This window comes from Panthera onca, chromosome A2, assembly GCF_046562875.1.
Source record: "Panthera onca isolate mPanOnc1 chromosome A2, mPanOnc1 haplotype 2, whole genome shotgun sequence".
Classification (NCBI taxonomy): domain Eukaryota; kingdom Metazoa; phylum Chordata; class Mammalia; order Carnivora; family Felidae; genus Panthera; species Panthera onca.
This window is the reverse complement of record NC_138340.1, coordinates 91,082,433-91,099,581: the sequence shown is the minus strand read 5'-3', so window position 1 is coordinate 91,099,581 and position 17,149 is coordinate 91,082,433. Positions and strand designations below refer to the sequence as shown.

Sequence of the window (17,149 nt, the reverse complement as noted above, 5' to 3'; positions counted from 1 at the left end):
GAAAGTCCCTTCCTCAGTTAACCAACAAAGAATTAACCACAAAGCCTTTGGCGTTGAGGTTCCCATGAATGCAAGAACATTTCTCTGCAAAGGCGTTAGCAATAGCTGCATGAATGTATGATTTGATGTACTAATGTGGCAAGAAATAATGTGCCCCCTTGCTTGTACTGGGGTTGGTTCCCAGAAATAAGAGTGATGGTCTAAGCAGCTACATTTGTAAAATTGTAGACTTGAATAAGGGATTTCAGGAAAGGTTTTCTGGTTTAAAACTTGAGGGAAATGAACTGACATTGTTCAGTTTTCTTGTTGCAATTAATATTGATAGTGTGAATGAAGAGCCAGAATCGGAAGCTACTGAACTGTGGTGCAATACAATACTGAAAACCAACTAGGAGGCTGTTGGAGAGGCAAATATATGGTAAATATTTCTGAAAACATTTTCTTAACTACAAAAATCAGGGACTTTTTTTTCAAGTTCAAAAGTACCTATGTTTGTGGATTACTGTTTTTCATTTTCAGTAAAGCCAACTTTTGCTTTCAGTTCAACAATGTATGGGGGAAAGTCTATAATAAACACAAGACCTGAGACTGACAGGTAGAAAAGGAAGAAAAGTTCCAGGTTGTCAGTTCCAAATCAAGGGAATATGTAGTGAATTATGAGGTCATGTAATAACAAAGATACTTCTATTTTTCACAGCCACATTGAAAATATCTTCACCATTTGGGTGCCTGGGTGGCTCAATGGGTTAAGCATCCAACTCTTGATTTCAGCCCAGGTCATCATCTCATAGTTGTGAGATTGAGCCCTGCGTTGAGCTCTGTACTGGGCCTGGAGCCTACTTGAGACTCTCTCTCCCTCTCCCTCTGCCTCTCCCCCACTTGAACTCTTTCTCTCTCTCTTTCTCTCAAAAAAAAAAACAAAAAAATGAAAAACATTAAAATATCTTCACCATAATACATGCATAGGAAGTCACATCTCTAAGTATGTAAGTAGACGCTGTGTGTTTATTGTTCTGGTTGTTCTTTCTAATCTCTGCTCCTTCCTTCTTCCCACCCCCTAATCAGTAGACTTAACTGACTTGCTTTAGAAGCACACTTATAAAATAAACTTTTTGTATTCAGAAACTAGGTAAGACTGAGGAAGAGGATAGAAGAATGAAGAGAGACCATACAAGGGAGGAAAGAGAGAATGGAGAACCTGAGTCCTGGAAAGGAAAAGAGGAAGGAGAGCCCATCACAAGTGCCAGGGCACCATGTGGAAGGGACTGCCCAACCATGATAGAGCTGGCACCAATAGCAGATGGCCCACTGGGCCAATCACCTTCTAATGGTACCTGAAAAGGACTGAATGCTTGTGTCTCCCTCAAACTGATATGTTGAAATCCTAACCCTCCAGTGTGATGGCATTTAGAGGTGGGCCCCTCAGGGGATAATTAGGTCATGAGTGTGGACCCCTCATGAATGAGATGAGTGACTTCATAAAAGGGACCTAGAGGGTCCCCTTGCCCTCTTTCTATTGTGTGAGGACACAAGGAGAAGTCCATAGTCTGCAATCCAGAAGAGGGTCTTAATCAGAACCCAGACATGATGGCACCCTAATCTCGGGTTTCCACCCTGCATAACTGTGGGAAATCAAATTCTTGTGCTTATAAGCCATATACATACATGAAACAATTACGTGTGATTTTGTACATTTTACGTGAACCTCACCTCAATGCTCTCATTTTATCTCCATTTTACAGATGATGAAAAGGAGGACGAGAGACACTGAGAAACTTGATTAAGGATTCAGAGCTGTAAGTAGTGAAACCAGGACATTAACACTGAGTCTACCTGGCTCCAAAGTCCCTTTACCCCGTATGGTAGTCTTCTTGCCCCAGGTCACCGGGACTTGATCAGTGAAGGGCAAGCCCAGGGGACCTGGACTCTACCTTAGCTTCCTGGCACCTTCGCCTGTCTTCTCTGAGAAGTTTCTATGCTTTCCAAGTGTAACTTGTCCACATGAGCTCTTTTTTTTTTTTTAATGTTTATTTCTGAGAGAGAGCGGGGGAGGGGCAGAAAGAGAGGGAGAGAGAATTCCAAGCAGCCTCTGTGCTGTCAGCATAGATCCTGACTTGGGGCTCAGTCTCACATACCATGAAATCATGACCTGAGCTGAAATCAAGAGTCAGCTGCTTAATCGACTGCCACCCAGGCGCCCCTGTCTACCTCAGCTCTTGATTGCATTTCTTATCACTTCCCCTGGAATCTTTCTGCATTAATTCCATCCTGATTTTCTTACATCTTGTCATTCTCTCTTCACAGATTCCTTCCTCTTAGACTTACACACGTGCTTCAATTTCTCCTATCTGACAAAAACAAATACCCTACCCCTTTCCCTTTCTGCTCCTCCTTTCCCAAAGCTTAACTTTGCCCTCAGATTCACTTCCCATGTAATTTCCTGTGTAATTTGGCTCCCCCCGCCCCCCCACCGGCCAGCTCACGTCAAACACACCTTTTTAAAGTACTTGAACAAAAACCTAGTCTATTTTGTAAGTGCCTAACATTTAACAATACCCAATACAATATAATCTAAGGCTTATTAAGCTCCTTTTATATGCCAAGTGTGGTACCAGGCACAGATATTAGCATTTGATAGGTCTTTGATTAAACTTGCTGAACTGACCATAGGCTAGCAATCACCTTTCCTGTGTTTTTAGCTGGATGCTTCTCCTTCTGTTCACGGTCTGGCAGATACTCTCATGTGATTTTTGCCAAATGAAATGGAAGCTTCTTCTGCTCCTAGTAGGTCATCTGATATGTGGGGAAAAAATGTTTCCCGGAGTATGTTTTGTTATGCCCAGAATTCATGATCCCCAAAGACCACTGGGGAGCCGAGTCCAATGCAAAAGCAAAGAGCCTTTATTCGAGCTAGCTCGAGCTCAATCCCCTACCTGCACCGACGCTGCGGTGAGATATCAGGGAGAGAGAGCGAGTTTCAAAAGGACAAAGGTTTTATTGGGGCCTAGGGGCAGTTGGTGAGGTAATGGCTATGGCCTCAGCCGATTGGCTGGGGCAGGGTCCTGGGGAAGGGTCCGAGTCCTGTTAGGCAGGTGAGGGGGGTTACTCAAGGGGAGGAGGTGTGGTCAAGGTGAAGGACACAGAACAAGATGGAGTCGGCGGGCGTAGGCCCGCCCTTTCAGTTTCTGTCCTTATTTATAGTTTTTACCATGGGGACTATATGTTCCAGCATGTATTGTGGGATTCCAAATACCCTTTTGCCTAATTGTTTTCTGAGTATCGTGATCCCCGGATGAATACAGAAAGTACCTGGTTCTCTTAACACTCATGCAAGGAATGTTTACTGGAGAGTGTGAGTTAAGCATTAAAATAGGCACTCAGGGACACAGAGGTAAATAAGAGAGGTACAGTTCAAAGAGGGATTTTACACAAAAGCAAATTGATAGGTGTGGCAACTGGGAAAATGGAAAAAGCACACTAGCTGCCTCAAAAAGCAGCATCTAGGGGCACCTGGGTGGCTCAATGGGTTAAGTGTCCGACTTCAGCTCAGGTCATGATGGTTCATGGGTTAGAGCCCTGAATTGGCTCTGTGCTGCAGCTTAGAGCCTGGAACCTGCTTCAGATTCCGTGTCTCCCTCTCTCTCTGTGCCTCCCCACTCATGCGCTGTCTCTTTCTCCCTCTCTCTCTTTCTCTCTCAAAAATAAATAAACATTAAAATCTTTTTAATTAAGAAATTGTGGTTTATATACACAATGGAGTACTACGTGGCAATGAGAAAGAATGAAATATGGCCCTTTGTAGCAACATGGATGGAACTGGAGAGTGTGATGCTAAGTGAAATAAGCCATACAGAGAAAGACAGATACCATATGGTTTCACTCCTATGTGGATCCTGAGAAACTTAACAGAAACCCATGGGGGAGGGGAAGGAAAAAAAAAAGAGGTTAGAGTGGGAGAGAGCCAAAGCATAAGAGACTCTTAAAAACTGAGAACAGGGGTGCCTGGGTGGCTCAGTCGGTAAAGCGTCCGACTTCAGCTCAGGTCATGATCTCGCGGTCTGTGAGTTCAAGCCCCGCATCGGGCTCTGTGCTGACAGCTCAGAGCCTGGAGCCTGTTTCAGATTCTGTGTCTCCCTCTCTCTGACCCTCCCCCATTCATGCTCTGCCTCTCTCTGTCTCAAAAACAAAAACTGAGAACAAACTGAGGGTTGATGGGGGGTGGGAGGGAGGGGAGGGTGGGGGATGGGTATTGAGGAGGGCACCTTTTGGGATGAGCACTGGGTGTTGTATGGAAACCAATTTGACAATAAACTTCATATATTGAAGAAAAAAAAAACCAAAGAAATGTAGCTCCTAAACACTGAAAAAAAAATAAAAAAAAAATCTTTTTAATTAAAAAAAAGGCAGCATCTACAAATGGTCAGTGGACTCTGCATTTCTGAAATGGAAAGCAAGACAGTAGAGAAAAATTAAAGGCATTCCCTCTGTGAAAGCCAGCTTGTTTGCTCAGTTTCCAAAGCATATAACAGGTTGCCCTCCAATTGTGCTTTCGGTTCGTTTCTGGGAGACTTAGTTAACCCCGGGAATGTGGTCTGATAACAGCTCTCCTTGTTGGTGAGGGTGTGAGTCTCTGTCTTTCTTTTCTTTATTGGCACGGCTCTCCAGGTCACTGGAGAGAGGCTGGGATACCTGTATGGGGTAAAATAATTAGATCTCTATTGCACATCAATGCAAACATGTTTCAGATAGATTAAAGATTTAAATGCGAAAAGCAAAACTTTAAAACATCTAGAATGAAACCTAGGAGAGTGCATGACTTCAGATAGAAAAATGCTTTTTAAAGCAAGACTTAAAGAAAACAAATGAAGTAAAATATTAATAAGTTGTGTCAAAATGAAAACATCTGTGCATCGGAGGATACCTTTCAAAAAAGTGAAAAGACAAACCATGGGTTGGGAGAAGATGTTCACAGCACCTGTGACCAACAAAGAATGGATGTCCAGAATTTATCAGAGGACTCCACAAATCAATAAGGAAAGGGGCAAACGTGCCTATTAGCAAAATGAACAAAGGATCTGAACAGGCAGGTTGCTAAAGAGAAAACCCAAAGGCCAATAAGTATTTGAAAAGATGCTCAGTCTGACTGATAGCCAGGAAAATGCAAATTAATACAAGATAGAATTTCAGACCCATAATACTGACAAAAATTTAAACACCTGTGTATACTGAACGCTGTAGGAATGTGAGGCTAAAGTAACTTACACACAGCTGGGGGGGAGCAGAAAACTGTGGCACCCGTTGGAAAGCCATTCAGCTGTATCTAATAAGGTCACAGACGCTCATATGTTCCTGCCCTTGGGATATACCAAAGAAACTCCCACTTGTGGTACAAAATTCGGAACAACCTAAATTTCCATCAGTAAGAAAATGTATAAATGAATTGTATATCTTCAAACAATAGGTAAATGAATGAAGCAGATGAGCTCCATGTATCAGTATAGATAACTCTTAAAAACATAGGTTAAGGGAAAGGCAAGTTGCAGAATTACAATAGCATGCATGAGTATTACAAACCCCAGGGCAGACAAGGATGGGAATGAGATGGGACAGTGTTATATGCGGGGCTTCCATTTTATCTGTTGAATATGCATCAAACATGATCAAGTGTTGGGAAACCTCAGGGGCGGTAGACGTATGAGTTAAGTGTTACCTATAAGAAAAAAAAAAAAAAAAAAAGAGCGACCTGATTTGGGACTGCAGCTAACAGCTGTGGGCTCTTTCACTTATGAGCTCCATCCTCAGGTGAGTTCGAGAACTTGCCAGAGCTCTCACTGCGCCACATACAGGCCGGGTGTTGGGATACTTAACACTCTTTCACCGGCAGCCTTTATGGTTCTGATTCTGGTGTCTCCTGCCTGCTGTCTCTCTGAACTCTTGTTCATGGCTGTTTCCTTATGACATTGGGATTGTTGAGAGTGCGTTCAGATTCCTTGGAACTTTCTCTGGGAGAATTCTCAGAGGCCTGACTTTAAAGTGTTTTCCACCAGGGAGGATATATGTTTTCCAGAGCCTGTGGCACTACAAAAGCAGGGCCACTTTAAATTTTTGCCCTGAGGGTTTTTCTTTTTCCAGAGTACCCCGATAGTGCTGTGTGTGGGTGGAGATCTATTGTGAGGGCGTTTTGGGGTCATCAGTTCTTGACGTTGTTTTAGCTTCACCCGATACCGAGGTTTGAGACGATCAATTCTCCTTGTTGCTACATGAAAAGCTAATTTTTCCGACTTTACGTTCACACTAAACACGTAGCCCTGTGGCACCCAGCATAAAAGTGGAGGAATAGGAACCATTACGGTGCTCGCTGCTTTGTGTCGATTCTGGGTTTGGGTCTCCATCCCCTGAATTCATGGATACCATTGAGAATGGGAATGCAACTTCATCTGGGTTTAGTTAAAATCCTCAAGGTGAAAGCCAGTTTCAGTTCTTTGCCTGCTCTGATTTTCACTTAGTTTTTTGCCTCTGAGAATTCCTTTCTTTCTTGCCAATTCTTCAATGCATTTTCAAAGATATTTTCCCTTAATTTAATTCAGCATTAAAAAAATTTTTATGTGAGATGTTTCCTGACGATATCTCATTCATGATACTGATGGAAAATGAACTTGTGTGTTCTTTTAAAAAGATTATGTGAAATCATACCTGGGATTTGCATTAAAATAATTCCATTCCCCCCCCCCCCCACCACCACCACTGAAAGCCCTACAAGATTGGCCAAATTAGGTGATAGGTACAAAGGAATTCGTTATGCTATTCCTTCTACTTTTATGTTTGCTTGAAAATGTCCTTAATAAAATTTCAGAATCCAGAGATTTGATCACAAAGGGCTCCCTTTTCTGTTCCTCTCAAGGGCTGTCTAACCTGGACTACCTTTTTGCTGCCAGCCACAGTGTCTATACACCTTTCTACTCTCAATACATATAAAAATGTAAACATTTGAAAATAAAAATTATATTTTTTACCAGGAGCTATGGTTTACGGTCTTTACTCTGTCCCAGATGAGCAGCTTCCCCACGGCCTAGGCAGGAGGTGTTAGTATCTCCATGTGCAGAGGAGGAAACAGGCTCAGGGAGGTTCAAAGTAACTTGTTGATAATCACGTATTCCTCCAGTGACGGGACCATGAACTCAAACTCAGTGACCACAAATCATTCCGTGTCTGGCTGGCTGCTCCTTTTTTTTTTTTTTTTTTTTTTTACTGTTTATTTATTTTTGAGAGAGAGAGAGAGCAGGGGAAGGGCAGATTGAGAGGGGGACAGAGGATCCAAAGCCGGCTCTTTGCAGACAGCAGCGAGCAGCCCAATGTGGGGCTCCAACTCATGAATTGTGAGATTGTGACCTGAGCTGAAGTCGGACGCTCAACCGACTAAGCCACCCAGGCTCCCCAAAGTTCACGCTTCTAACCACCACAGTAGATTGGCTCCCACCACATTGTACTTTACCAGAAAGAAAAAAACAAAGGCATAAGCTCCTGCTCCATTTGGAACCTGTCAGTGTCTTCTTCCCACTAGCTTAGGGGAAGAGATGCTTCACCTTCTTTCCCCTCCTGCGTTCTACAATCCTACTGTCTGCACCTCACTGGACCTTTCCCTCACCTCCTCTGCCTTCCCAGGCCTGTGTCTCCAACTTCCTGCTGGGAATTTCCTGTTAGCCATTCCTGGCAACCAGCTCTTGTGGCCGTAATGTCTTTAAGCCCACTGCTCATCCCCAGGGAACTGTGAGGCCTTGAATATGTAATAGGCTCCTACCAGTTTCTGCCCACCAGTCTCTTATTTCTCCAGACTGATCTGTATTTCATACAAGTTACTTGCCCTAAAACACTGCTTTTGTGTGGACTCTGTCCTAAGAACTTCAAGTCTTCCTAGGACTTAGAGCTGGAATGACAAACACTGGTCACAGAAGAGCCCCTCGGTGCTCCCCTGCCATCCCTCACTCTTATCTGAGCACACAGTGCTCAAAGATCACAACCATCTTCTCTCTCAACCCAGTACTCCTTGGAATCCCAACTAGTCAGGTGCACACAGGAGACACTCTTCTTGCACTGTGGCCTAGAGCCCTGGGGGTAACCTCCTGCATGCACGGTCAAGACCTCCCCAATAATGGTTTCGTTCTTCAAGTGAAATCTCTATGGATCCTTGCATGAGCCCTACTATTCTAGCCAAACTGCTCTATTCACTGTCCCAGGGACACGTCTGGCACTTTCTCACCTTGGTCTTTGCTCTTTGCTTATGCTGTTTTCCAAATTTTGCTTCCCACGCCCTCTATGCTTTCCATCGAACCCTCTCCCCTGCTCAGATTCCAGCTCAGATTCTAGCTTTTTAAAAAAATTGAAGTATAGTTGACATACAATGGTATGAGTTTCAGGTGTACAACATAGTGATTTGACAACTCTATATGTTATGCAGTGCTCACAATAAGTGTACTTACATCTGCCACCATGCAATGTTATTATAATATTATTGACAATATTCATTAGGCTGTACTTTTTATCCCTGTGACTTATTTATTTTATAACCAGAAGCTTGTATCTCTTAATCTCCTTTACCTATTTCACTCATCCCCCCCAACTGCTCCCCTCTGACAACCACCAGTTTGTTTTCTCTATTTACGAGTCTCCTTCCGTTTGTTTGTTTTGTTGTTTAGATTTCACATATAAGTGCAATCATATTACACGATCTATTTGTGTAATACAGTGCAAGTTCATCTGCCCAATGCACAGCAAAGCCAATCACTGGGACACTGAGTATGTAGGAAGGAAAGGGTTTATTCTTGAGGCAGCCAAACGAGGAGACAGAAAGCTAGTTCAAATCTGTTTCCTGGACTGAGATTAGAACAAGTTTTTTTTATAATCATAGGGATGGGATTACATACATATTGATGAAAAAGGTGGAGAAATTTATGACTATTCATGAGGAAAGATGAAGCATGTGCACTGTGCAAACATAGATGTAAAATGTATCCCATGTTCACTTTGGGGTGGACACTTAACATTAAAATGAGGCAAAATTCACCCTCTGACATCAGGAGGTTATTTTAGGATTAGGAGAGGAGCTACAGGCATGCTCCTAGAGCCCGTATAAACTGGATGTGGTTTTGGGCTCATTAATCTAGGGTAAGAAATGCAGGCTCATTCTTGGTCGTACGGTGGAACAATATCAATGACCCTTCCTGTGGATTTGTTCATGGAGTCTGAAAAGAAACAATGGTTGATGAGGGAGAAACAGGTGTCTGAAAAATAAGCTTTAAATTTCTTGTTAGTTTCAATCAAGTTGATTGCCCCAACTAGACATGCCATTTTGCATCCTCCCCTTCTTTAAACCCTTTCCCTTGTCTGGCCCATCTATCACCTCCTGACAGTGACTACTTATGAATCTTATTATGTCTCTCTCTAGTCCCATCCCTTTATCTCTTACACCGTATAGCTCATAGGCAGATGTTAGAAACATAATTTGTTTCAATCTCATTAGTTAGTTTCAATCTCATTAATTCTATGAGTCATGTTTTCATTAATTCTATGAGTCATGATTTATTTCATGTAGTATAATACCTTCTGGGTCCATCCATGATGTTGATATCTTGCCATGATGTTGTAAATGGCAAGATATCATCTTGCCATGGATGCCAAGGATGATATCTTGCCATTTACAACATCATGGATGGACCCAGAAAGTATTATACCACGTGAAATAAATCAGACATATGAAAACATGCCTCAGACAGTTAATGAGATTGAAACTAACAAGAAATTTAAAGCTTATTTTTCAGACACCTGTTATATATATATATATATATATATATATATATATATATATGTATACACACACACACACACACACACACACACAAATACACCCCACATGTTCTTTATCCATTCATCAATGGACATATCTTGGCTATTGTAAATAATGCTGCACTAAATGTAAGAGTGCATATGTCTTTTCAAATTAATATTTTTATTTTCTTGGGGTAAATATCCAGCACTGGAATTACTGGATTGTGTGGTATTCCCTTTTTATTGAGGAACTTCTATACGGTAAACCTCCATACAGTGGCTACACCAGTTTACCTTCCCACCAACAGAGCATGAGGGTTCCCTTTTTTCTACATCCTCACCAGCACTTGTTATTTCCTGTCTTTTTGATAATAGCCATTCTGACTGGTGTGAGGTGATATCTCACTATGGTTTTGATTTGTAATTCTTTGATGATGGGTGATGTTGAACATCTTTTCATGTGTCTATTGGCCATCTGTATATCTTCTTTGGAAAAATGTTTTGTCAGATTCTCTGCCCATTTTTAAATTGGATTATTTGGTTTTTTGGGTGTTGAACTAAGTTCTTTATATAGTTTTTATATTAACGCCTTACCAGATATATCATTTGCAAATATGTTCTCCCATTCATTAGTTTGCCTTTTTGTGTTGTGGATGGTTTCCTTTGTTGTACAAAAGCTTTTAGTTTGAGGTAGTCCCAATAGTTTATGTTTGTTTTTGTTCCTCTTGCCTGAGGAGATATAACTAGAAAAAATGTTTTTAAGGTCAACAATGTCCAAGAGATTGCGGCCTATGTTTTCTTTTAGGGGTTTTATGGTTTCAGGTCTCATATTTAGGTCTTTAACACATTTTGAGTTTATTTTTATGTATCCTTGAAGAAAGTGGTCTAGTTTCATTCTTTTGCATGTAGCTGTTCAGTTTTCCCACCACCATTTATCAAAGAGATTGTTTTTCCTCATTGTATATTCTTTCCTCCTTTTCCATCAATTAATTGACCACATAAGGTTACGTTTATTTCTGGGCTGTCTATTCTATTCCACTGACCTATGTCTATTTTTGTGCCAGTACCAGACTGTTTTGATTACTACAGCTTTGTGGTATAAATCACAAATTGAAATCAGATTCTTGAAATCAGATTCTTACCTCTACACAAATCTCCCTTGATTGCCCCAACTACAAGTGCCATTCCGCATCCCCCCCGCCCCCACTTCTTTAAACCCTTTCCCTCGTCTGGCCCATCTCTCACCACCTGACAGTGACTACTTATGAGTGTTATTGTGTCTCTCTCTAGTCCCATCCCTTTGTCTCTTATACTGTATAGCTCATAGGCAGATATTAGAAACATAATTTGTTCTTGATTTCCCTCCAAAAGAAACAAAAGTGCAGTGAGGTTGAGGGATTTATGCAAGTTGACACAGTAAGGTACAGCAGACCTGGGTATAGAATGTCAATTTCTGGGTGCCCCTTCAACATCATTCTCCCCACACCCTGTTGCTTCCTTCACCAACTAATGGGTAACTTCCTTGCGGGAAGAGAAGGTACTTCATACTTTGTATACATAACCGGTCCCTCATTTCCCCCCTTCCCCTTCCACTCCACATAACTTTTCCCATGCCTTGCACCCAGTAGGCTTCATGCCCAATGCAGGGCTCAAACTCACAATCCTGAGATCAAGACCTGAGCTGAGATCAAGAATCTGGATGCTTAACCAAGTGAGCCACCAAGGCCCCACCCAGTAGTTGTTTTATAAATATTTGTTGGAGAATTCTTATACACTAATAATGAAGCAACAGAAAGACAAATAAAGAAACTGATCCCATTCACAATTGTACCAAGAAGCATAAAATACCTAGGGATAAATCTAACCAAAGATGTAAAAGATCTGTATGCTGAAAACTATAGAAAGCTTATGAAGGAAATTGAAGAAGACATAAAGAAATGGAAAAACATTCCATGCTCATGGATTGGAAGAATAAATATTGTCAAAATGTCAATACTACCCAAAGCTATCTACACATTCAATGCAATCCCAATCAAAATTGCACCTGCATTCTTCTCGAAGCTAGAACAAGCAATCCTAAAATTCATATGGAACCACAAAAGGCCCCGAATAGCCAAAGTACTTTTGAAGAAGAAGACCAAAGCAGGAGGCATCACAATCCCAGACTTTAGCCTCTACTACAAAGCTGTAACCATCAAGACAGCATGGTATTGGCACAAAAACAGACACATATACCAATGGAATAGAATAGAAACCCCAGAACTAGACCCACAAACGTATGGCCAACTCATCTTTGACAAAGCAGGAAAGAACATCCAATGGAAAAAAGACAGTCTCTTTAACAAATGGTGCTGGGAGAACTGGACAGCAACATGCAGAAGGTTGAAACTAGACCACTTTCTCACGCCATTCACAAAAATAAACTCAAAATGGATAAAGGACCTGAATGTGAGACAGGAAACCATCAAAACCTTAGAGGAGAAAGCAGGAAAAGACCTCTCTGACCTCAGCCGTAGCAATCTCTTACTTGACACATCCCCAAAGGCAAGGGAATTAAAAGCAAAAATGAACTACTGGGACCTTATGAAGATAAAAAGCTTCGGCACAGCAAAGGAAACAACCAACAAAACTAAAAGGCAACCAACAGAATGGGAAAAGATATTTGCAAATGACATATCGGACAAAGGGCTAGTATCCAAAATCTATAAAGAGCTCACCAAACTCCACACCCGAAAAACAAATAACCCAGTGAAGAAATGGGCAGAAAACATGAATAGACACTTCTCTAAAGAAGACATCCGGATGGCCAACAGGCACATGAAAAGATGCTCAACGTCGCTCCTCATCAGGGAAATACAAATCAAAACCACACTCAGATATCACCTCACGCCAGTCAGAGTGGCCAAAATGAACAAATCAGGAGACTATAGATGCTGGAGAGGATGTGGAGAAACGGGAACCCTCTTGCACTGTTGGTGGGAATGCAAACTGGTGCAGCCGCTCTGGAAAACAGTGTGGAGGTTCCTCAAAAAATTAAAAATAGACCTACCCTATGACCCAGCAATAGCACTGCTAGGAATTTACCCAAGGGATACAGAAGTACTGATGCATGGGGCACTTGTACCCCAATGTTTATAGCAGCACTCTCAACAATAGCCAAATTATGGAAAGAGCCTAAATGTCCATCAACTGATGAATGGATAAAGAAATTGTGGTTTATTTACACAATGGAGTACTACGTGGCAATGAGAAAGAATGAAATATGGCCCTTTGTAGCAACGTGGATGGAACTGGAGAGTGTGATGCTAAGTGAAATAAGCCATACAGAGAAAGACAGATACCATATGTTTTCACTCTTATGTGGATCCTGAGAAACTTAACAGAAACCCATGGGGGAGGGGAAGGAGAAAAAAAGAGGTTAGAGTGGGAGAGAGCCAAAGCATAAGAGACTCTTAAAAACTGAGAACAAACTGAGGGTTGATGGGAGGTGGGAGGGAGGGGAGAGTGGGTGATGGGTATTGAAGAGGGCACCTTTTGGGATGAGCACTGGGTGTTGTATGGAAACCAATTTGACAATAAAATTGTCATATATTAAAAAAAATAAATAAATATTTGTTGGTGATGAAAAGGCAGTCCTGTTTGGAACTACAATATTTGTGTAATAAATAAGAAATGCATTTAAACACTCTTATGTCATCAAACAATTCTCAGGAGCACAAAGAAAGGATATTGCCGGGGCGCCTGGGTGGCTCAGTCGGTTAAAGGGCCGACTTCAGCTCAGGGCATGATCTCGTGGTCCGTGAGTTCGAGCCCCGCGTCGGGCTCTGTGCTGACAGCTCAGAGCCTGGAGCCTGTTTCAGATTCTGTGTCTCCCTCTCTCTGACCCTCCCCCATTCATGCTCTGTCTCTCTCTGTCTCAAAAATAAATAAACGTCAAAAAAATAAAATTAAAAAAAAAAAAAGAAAAGATATTGCCTCTCTTTGCCCAAGGCATTTTGATAGAGTAGAGAGATCAATGATGTCTTCCTTTTTCTAACTGCCAGATTTTTCTGCTCAAAAATTCATCGCAGAGATCAGATGTGGTGACCGTGATCCCTAGTTCAGCTGAAATGTACTGGGAACAATTGTGTGCACAATTTATGCTCAGCCAGAGAGGACAGTTCCAAAGTGAGAGCTTCCCAGGCTAATTGGGAGAGTCACATGTAAAAGTAACTCTACATCAAGACACATTATCAAGGTGTTCTAGTGGAGGGTCGAATATTAATGGCCAGTAAGCATTTGGAAAATTATTTTACCTTACCAATAATCACAGACAAAGAAATTCACATAAATATCGTGAGTCCTTGATCAAATTGGCAAAGTTTTTTGTTTTAAATCATGATATCCAGTGTTGACTAGAGTTTGGGACAGTGGGCTCCCAAACACTTGAAGATCCTTTCAGGTGATAATTTAGCAAAAAAATTAAAAACCTTATAAATGTGCATAGTTCACCTAGCAATTCTATTTCTACAAGACCTAAGAAAGTCTGTTCTCCAAAGATTTTGGTACCAATATATTCATTGTATCAGTATTTACTTGTAAGAGTGAAAAATTGGACACGATCTAAATAATGATAATAGATAACAATTAAGTATTTACAACATCCCACACACTTGCCTGAAAACTTTATATAGCTTAATTCATGCAGACCTTACAAAAAAACAATATGGGGAGATACTATTATTATTAGTACCCCCATTTTACAGATGAAGGACTGAAGCACACAGAGGTTAAATAATCTGGTCATATGCCTGGTAAGCAGGAAAATCAAGATTTAGCCTCAGCTGTCTAGCTTTAGTGTCCACAGTCTTAACCATTCCTCTCCACTTCCTGTCCAATCTAAACTGCCAATAATAGCGAGAGGGTTAAAATCAACAATGTTCAATGTGTGTATGTGCGAGGGGGTGGGGAAGAGGGAAAGAGAGAGAGAGAAGGAAGAGAAGAAAAAAGAAAAGAGAAGGAGGAGGAGGAGAGCATGGGGGTAGAAAAAAGAGAGTGTATATGAATTATAGAACATTTATACAAATACTATGCAATTATTAAAAATGTATAACTATATAGGTATAGCTCGTTTTATTGTAGTTTGTAGATATTGTGGCCTTTTTTTTTTTTTTTTTACAAATTGAAGGTTTTTGGCAATCCTGATTGAAGCAAGTCTGTTAGCACCATTTTTCCAAAGAATTTGCTCACTTCATGCCTCTCTGTCACATTTTGGTAATTCTAACACTATTTCAAACTTTTTCATTATGATTATATTTGTCATGGAGGTCTATGATCAGTGATTACAACTGGCTGAAAGCTCAGATGGTGGTTAGTATTTTTTAACAATAAAGTATTATTTAATTAAGATACGTACTTTTTAGACATAATGCTTTTGCACACTTAATAGACTATATACAGTAGCATAGAAACATAAATTTTGTGTGTACTGGAAAACTAAAACATCCATTTGACTCAATTTATTGCGATACTCGCTTTATGGCAGTGGTCTGGAACTGACCCCGCAATAGCTCTGAGATCTTCTTGTATTGAGTTGTGTTCTAGAACAGTGTCTTTCAAACTCTTTTGACATGACCTCTATTAAGAAATAAACATTTTGGGGCGCCTGGATGGCTTGGTCGGTTAAGCGTCCGACTTCGGCTCAGGTCATGATCTCACGGTCTGTGAGTTCGAGCCCCGCGTCGGGCTCTGTGCTGACAGCTCAGAGCCTGGAGCCCGTTTCAGATTCTGTGTCTCCCTCTCTCTCTGCCCCTCCCCTGTTCATGCTCTGTCTCTCTCTGTCTCAAAAATAAATAAACGTTAAAAAAAAAAAATTAAAAAAAAAAGAAATAAACATTTTGCATTGCAACCATGCCGATCCATGACAGGTTGAGGGTAAGGTGGCTTCTACCAGCACAGCTGTGCTATTTGTATATTGTGGGTGTCTCTTTTCCTATGTCATGCCAGTTCTTAAATTTTTTGGAGTATCACGTACATTGTTTTATACACACATACATTGTTTTATACACACACACACACACACACACACACATCTGAAATAGAAGTTTCGTGAAAACAATACCCAATCTTACTAAGTATGAAGCAGTCTTATATTTTTTGTTCTATTCTATTCCATTCTTAAAATTCTGGTTGTCACCCTCTAGTTGAGGTCATCATCCTGAATTAATGTGACAAAATTTGAAACAGATTCTGGAAGCAAACCATGGTGCTTGTAAAACCTCAAGTTTCCACAAGAAGGCACCACAATTCTAGCCAGACACATTTTCCGCCAAAGGCTCCCTGCACTGGGGTTCAGGAGAGGGCAGGGATGTTGTCTTTTGCAGGATACAATTAAATGGGCCAGGCCCATTGGCACCAGGAAGAGGAGATAGGATCAATATACAAGGAGGTGCAGTCATGTTAATGGCGGAGCCCCGGAGGGAAGTTCTCACTCCTGCTGCCAGCGTCCCTGGACTTCCCAGTTCTGTAAGGCCTGGTCATACTTGGATTCCCTTTCTAAGAGTCTCATGGAACCCTGTATTCCTTAGTGCCAGGGATCTTTACAGTAAACTCTTGTTTCGTTTGCTGACCAAGCCGCAGTCGAGGATGTTCTCTTTATTCCTACAAAGGAGCCTCATCGAGAAAACAAAAAAGAGAGATGTTCTCAGTATATTCAGTTAAAAAAAAAAAAAAAAAGGATATCCCTTGACAGCACTTCTTTATAATGTAATTTTGTTTTAAAATGTATAACATAAAATCTGGAAGGGTATACAGCAAGATATTAACAGTAGTTCCAGCTGAATGATGATTTGGGAGCATATACTTTTTCTGCACAAGTTTTTTTTTTTTTCCCTAAAATAACTGTATACTACTTGTTTAATGTTTTAAGTGCAATGCTCATTAAAAAGAAAGAAGGAATCTTAGGACACCTGGGTGACTCAGTTGGTTAAGTGTCTGACTCTTGATTTCAGCTCAGGTCATGATCTCACAGTCGTGAGATAGAGCCCCACATTGGGCTCTGCAGTCAGCATGGAGACTGCTTGGGATCCTCTCTCTCCTTCTCTCTCTGCTCCTCTCTCACCCTCTAAAATAAAAGATAAATTAAAAAAAATTTTAAAAAGAAACAAGGAATTTTAAAAACCAAGATATTTTTAAAGACAACAGCACAGGGTTGCTGAATGTCTTCAGAAGTATGATGGGATTCAGGCTGGGTCCCAGAGGCCTTTGATGCAACAGGTGTCCTGGGAATTTTCCTCAATGGAGCCACCAAGTGAAGTCCGCAGGCTAGTTCCCTCAGGAAATACTGGGA

At 41.2% G+C, this 17,149-nt stretch overlaps 1 long non-coding RNA gene across 1 annotated transcript in view; it reads left to right on the top strand.

Moving 5' to 3' along the window:
- The window catches only part of LOC144615633 (uncharacterized), a 47,848-nt gene extending 46,557 nt beyond the window's left edge, over positions 1-1,291 (top strand). Inside the window, exon 3 of the long non-coding RNA XR_013554004.2 lies at positions 1,123-1,291. This is a non-coding gene — a long non-coding RNA (uncharacterized LOC144615633). The remainder of the gene's footprint in view (positions 1-1,122) is intronic.
- The last annotated feature ends 15,858 nt before the right edge of the window (positions 1,292-17,149 follow it).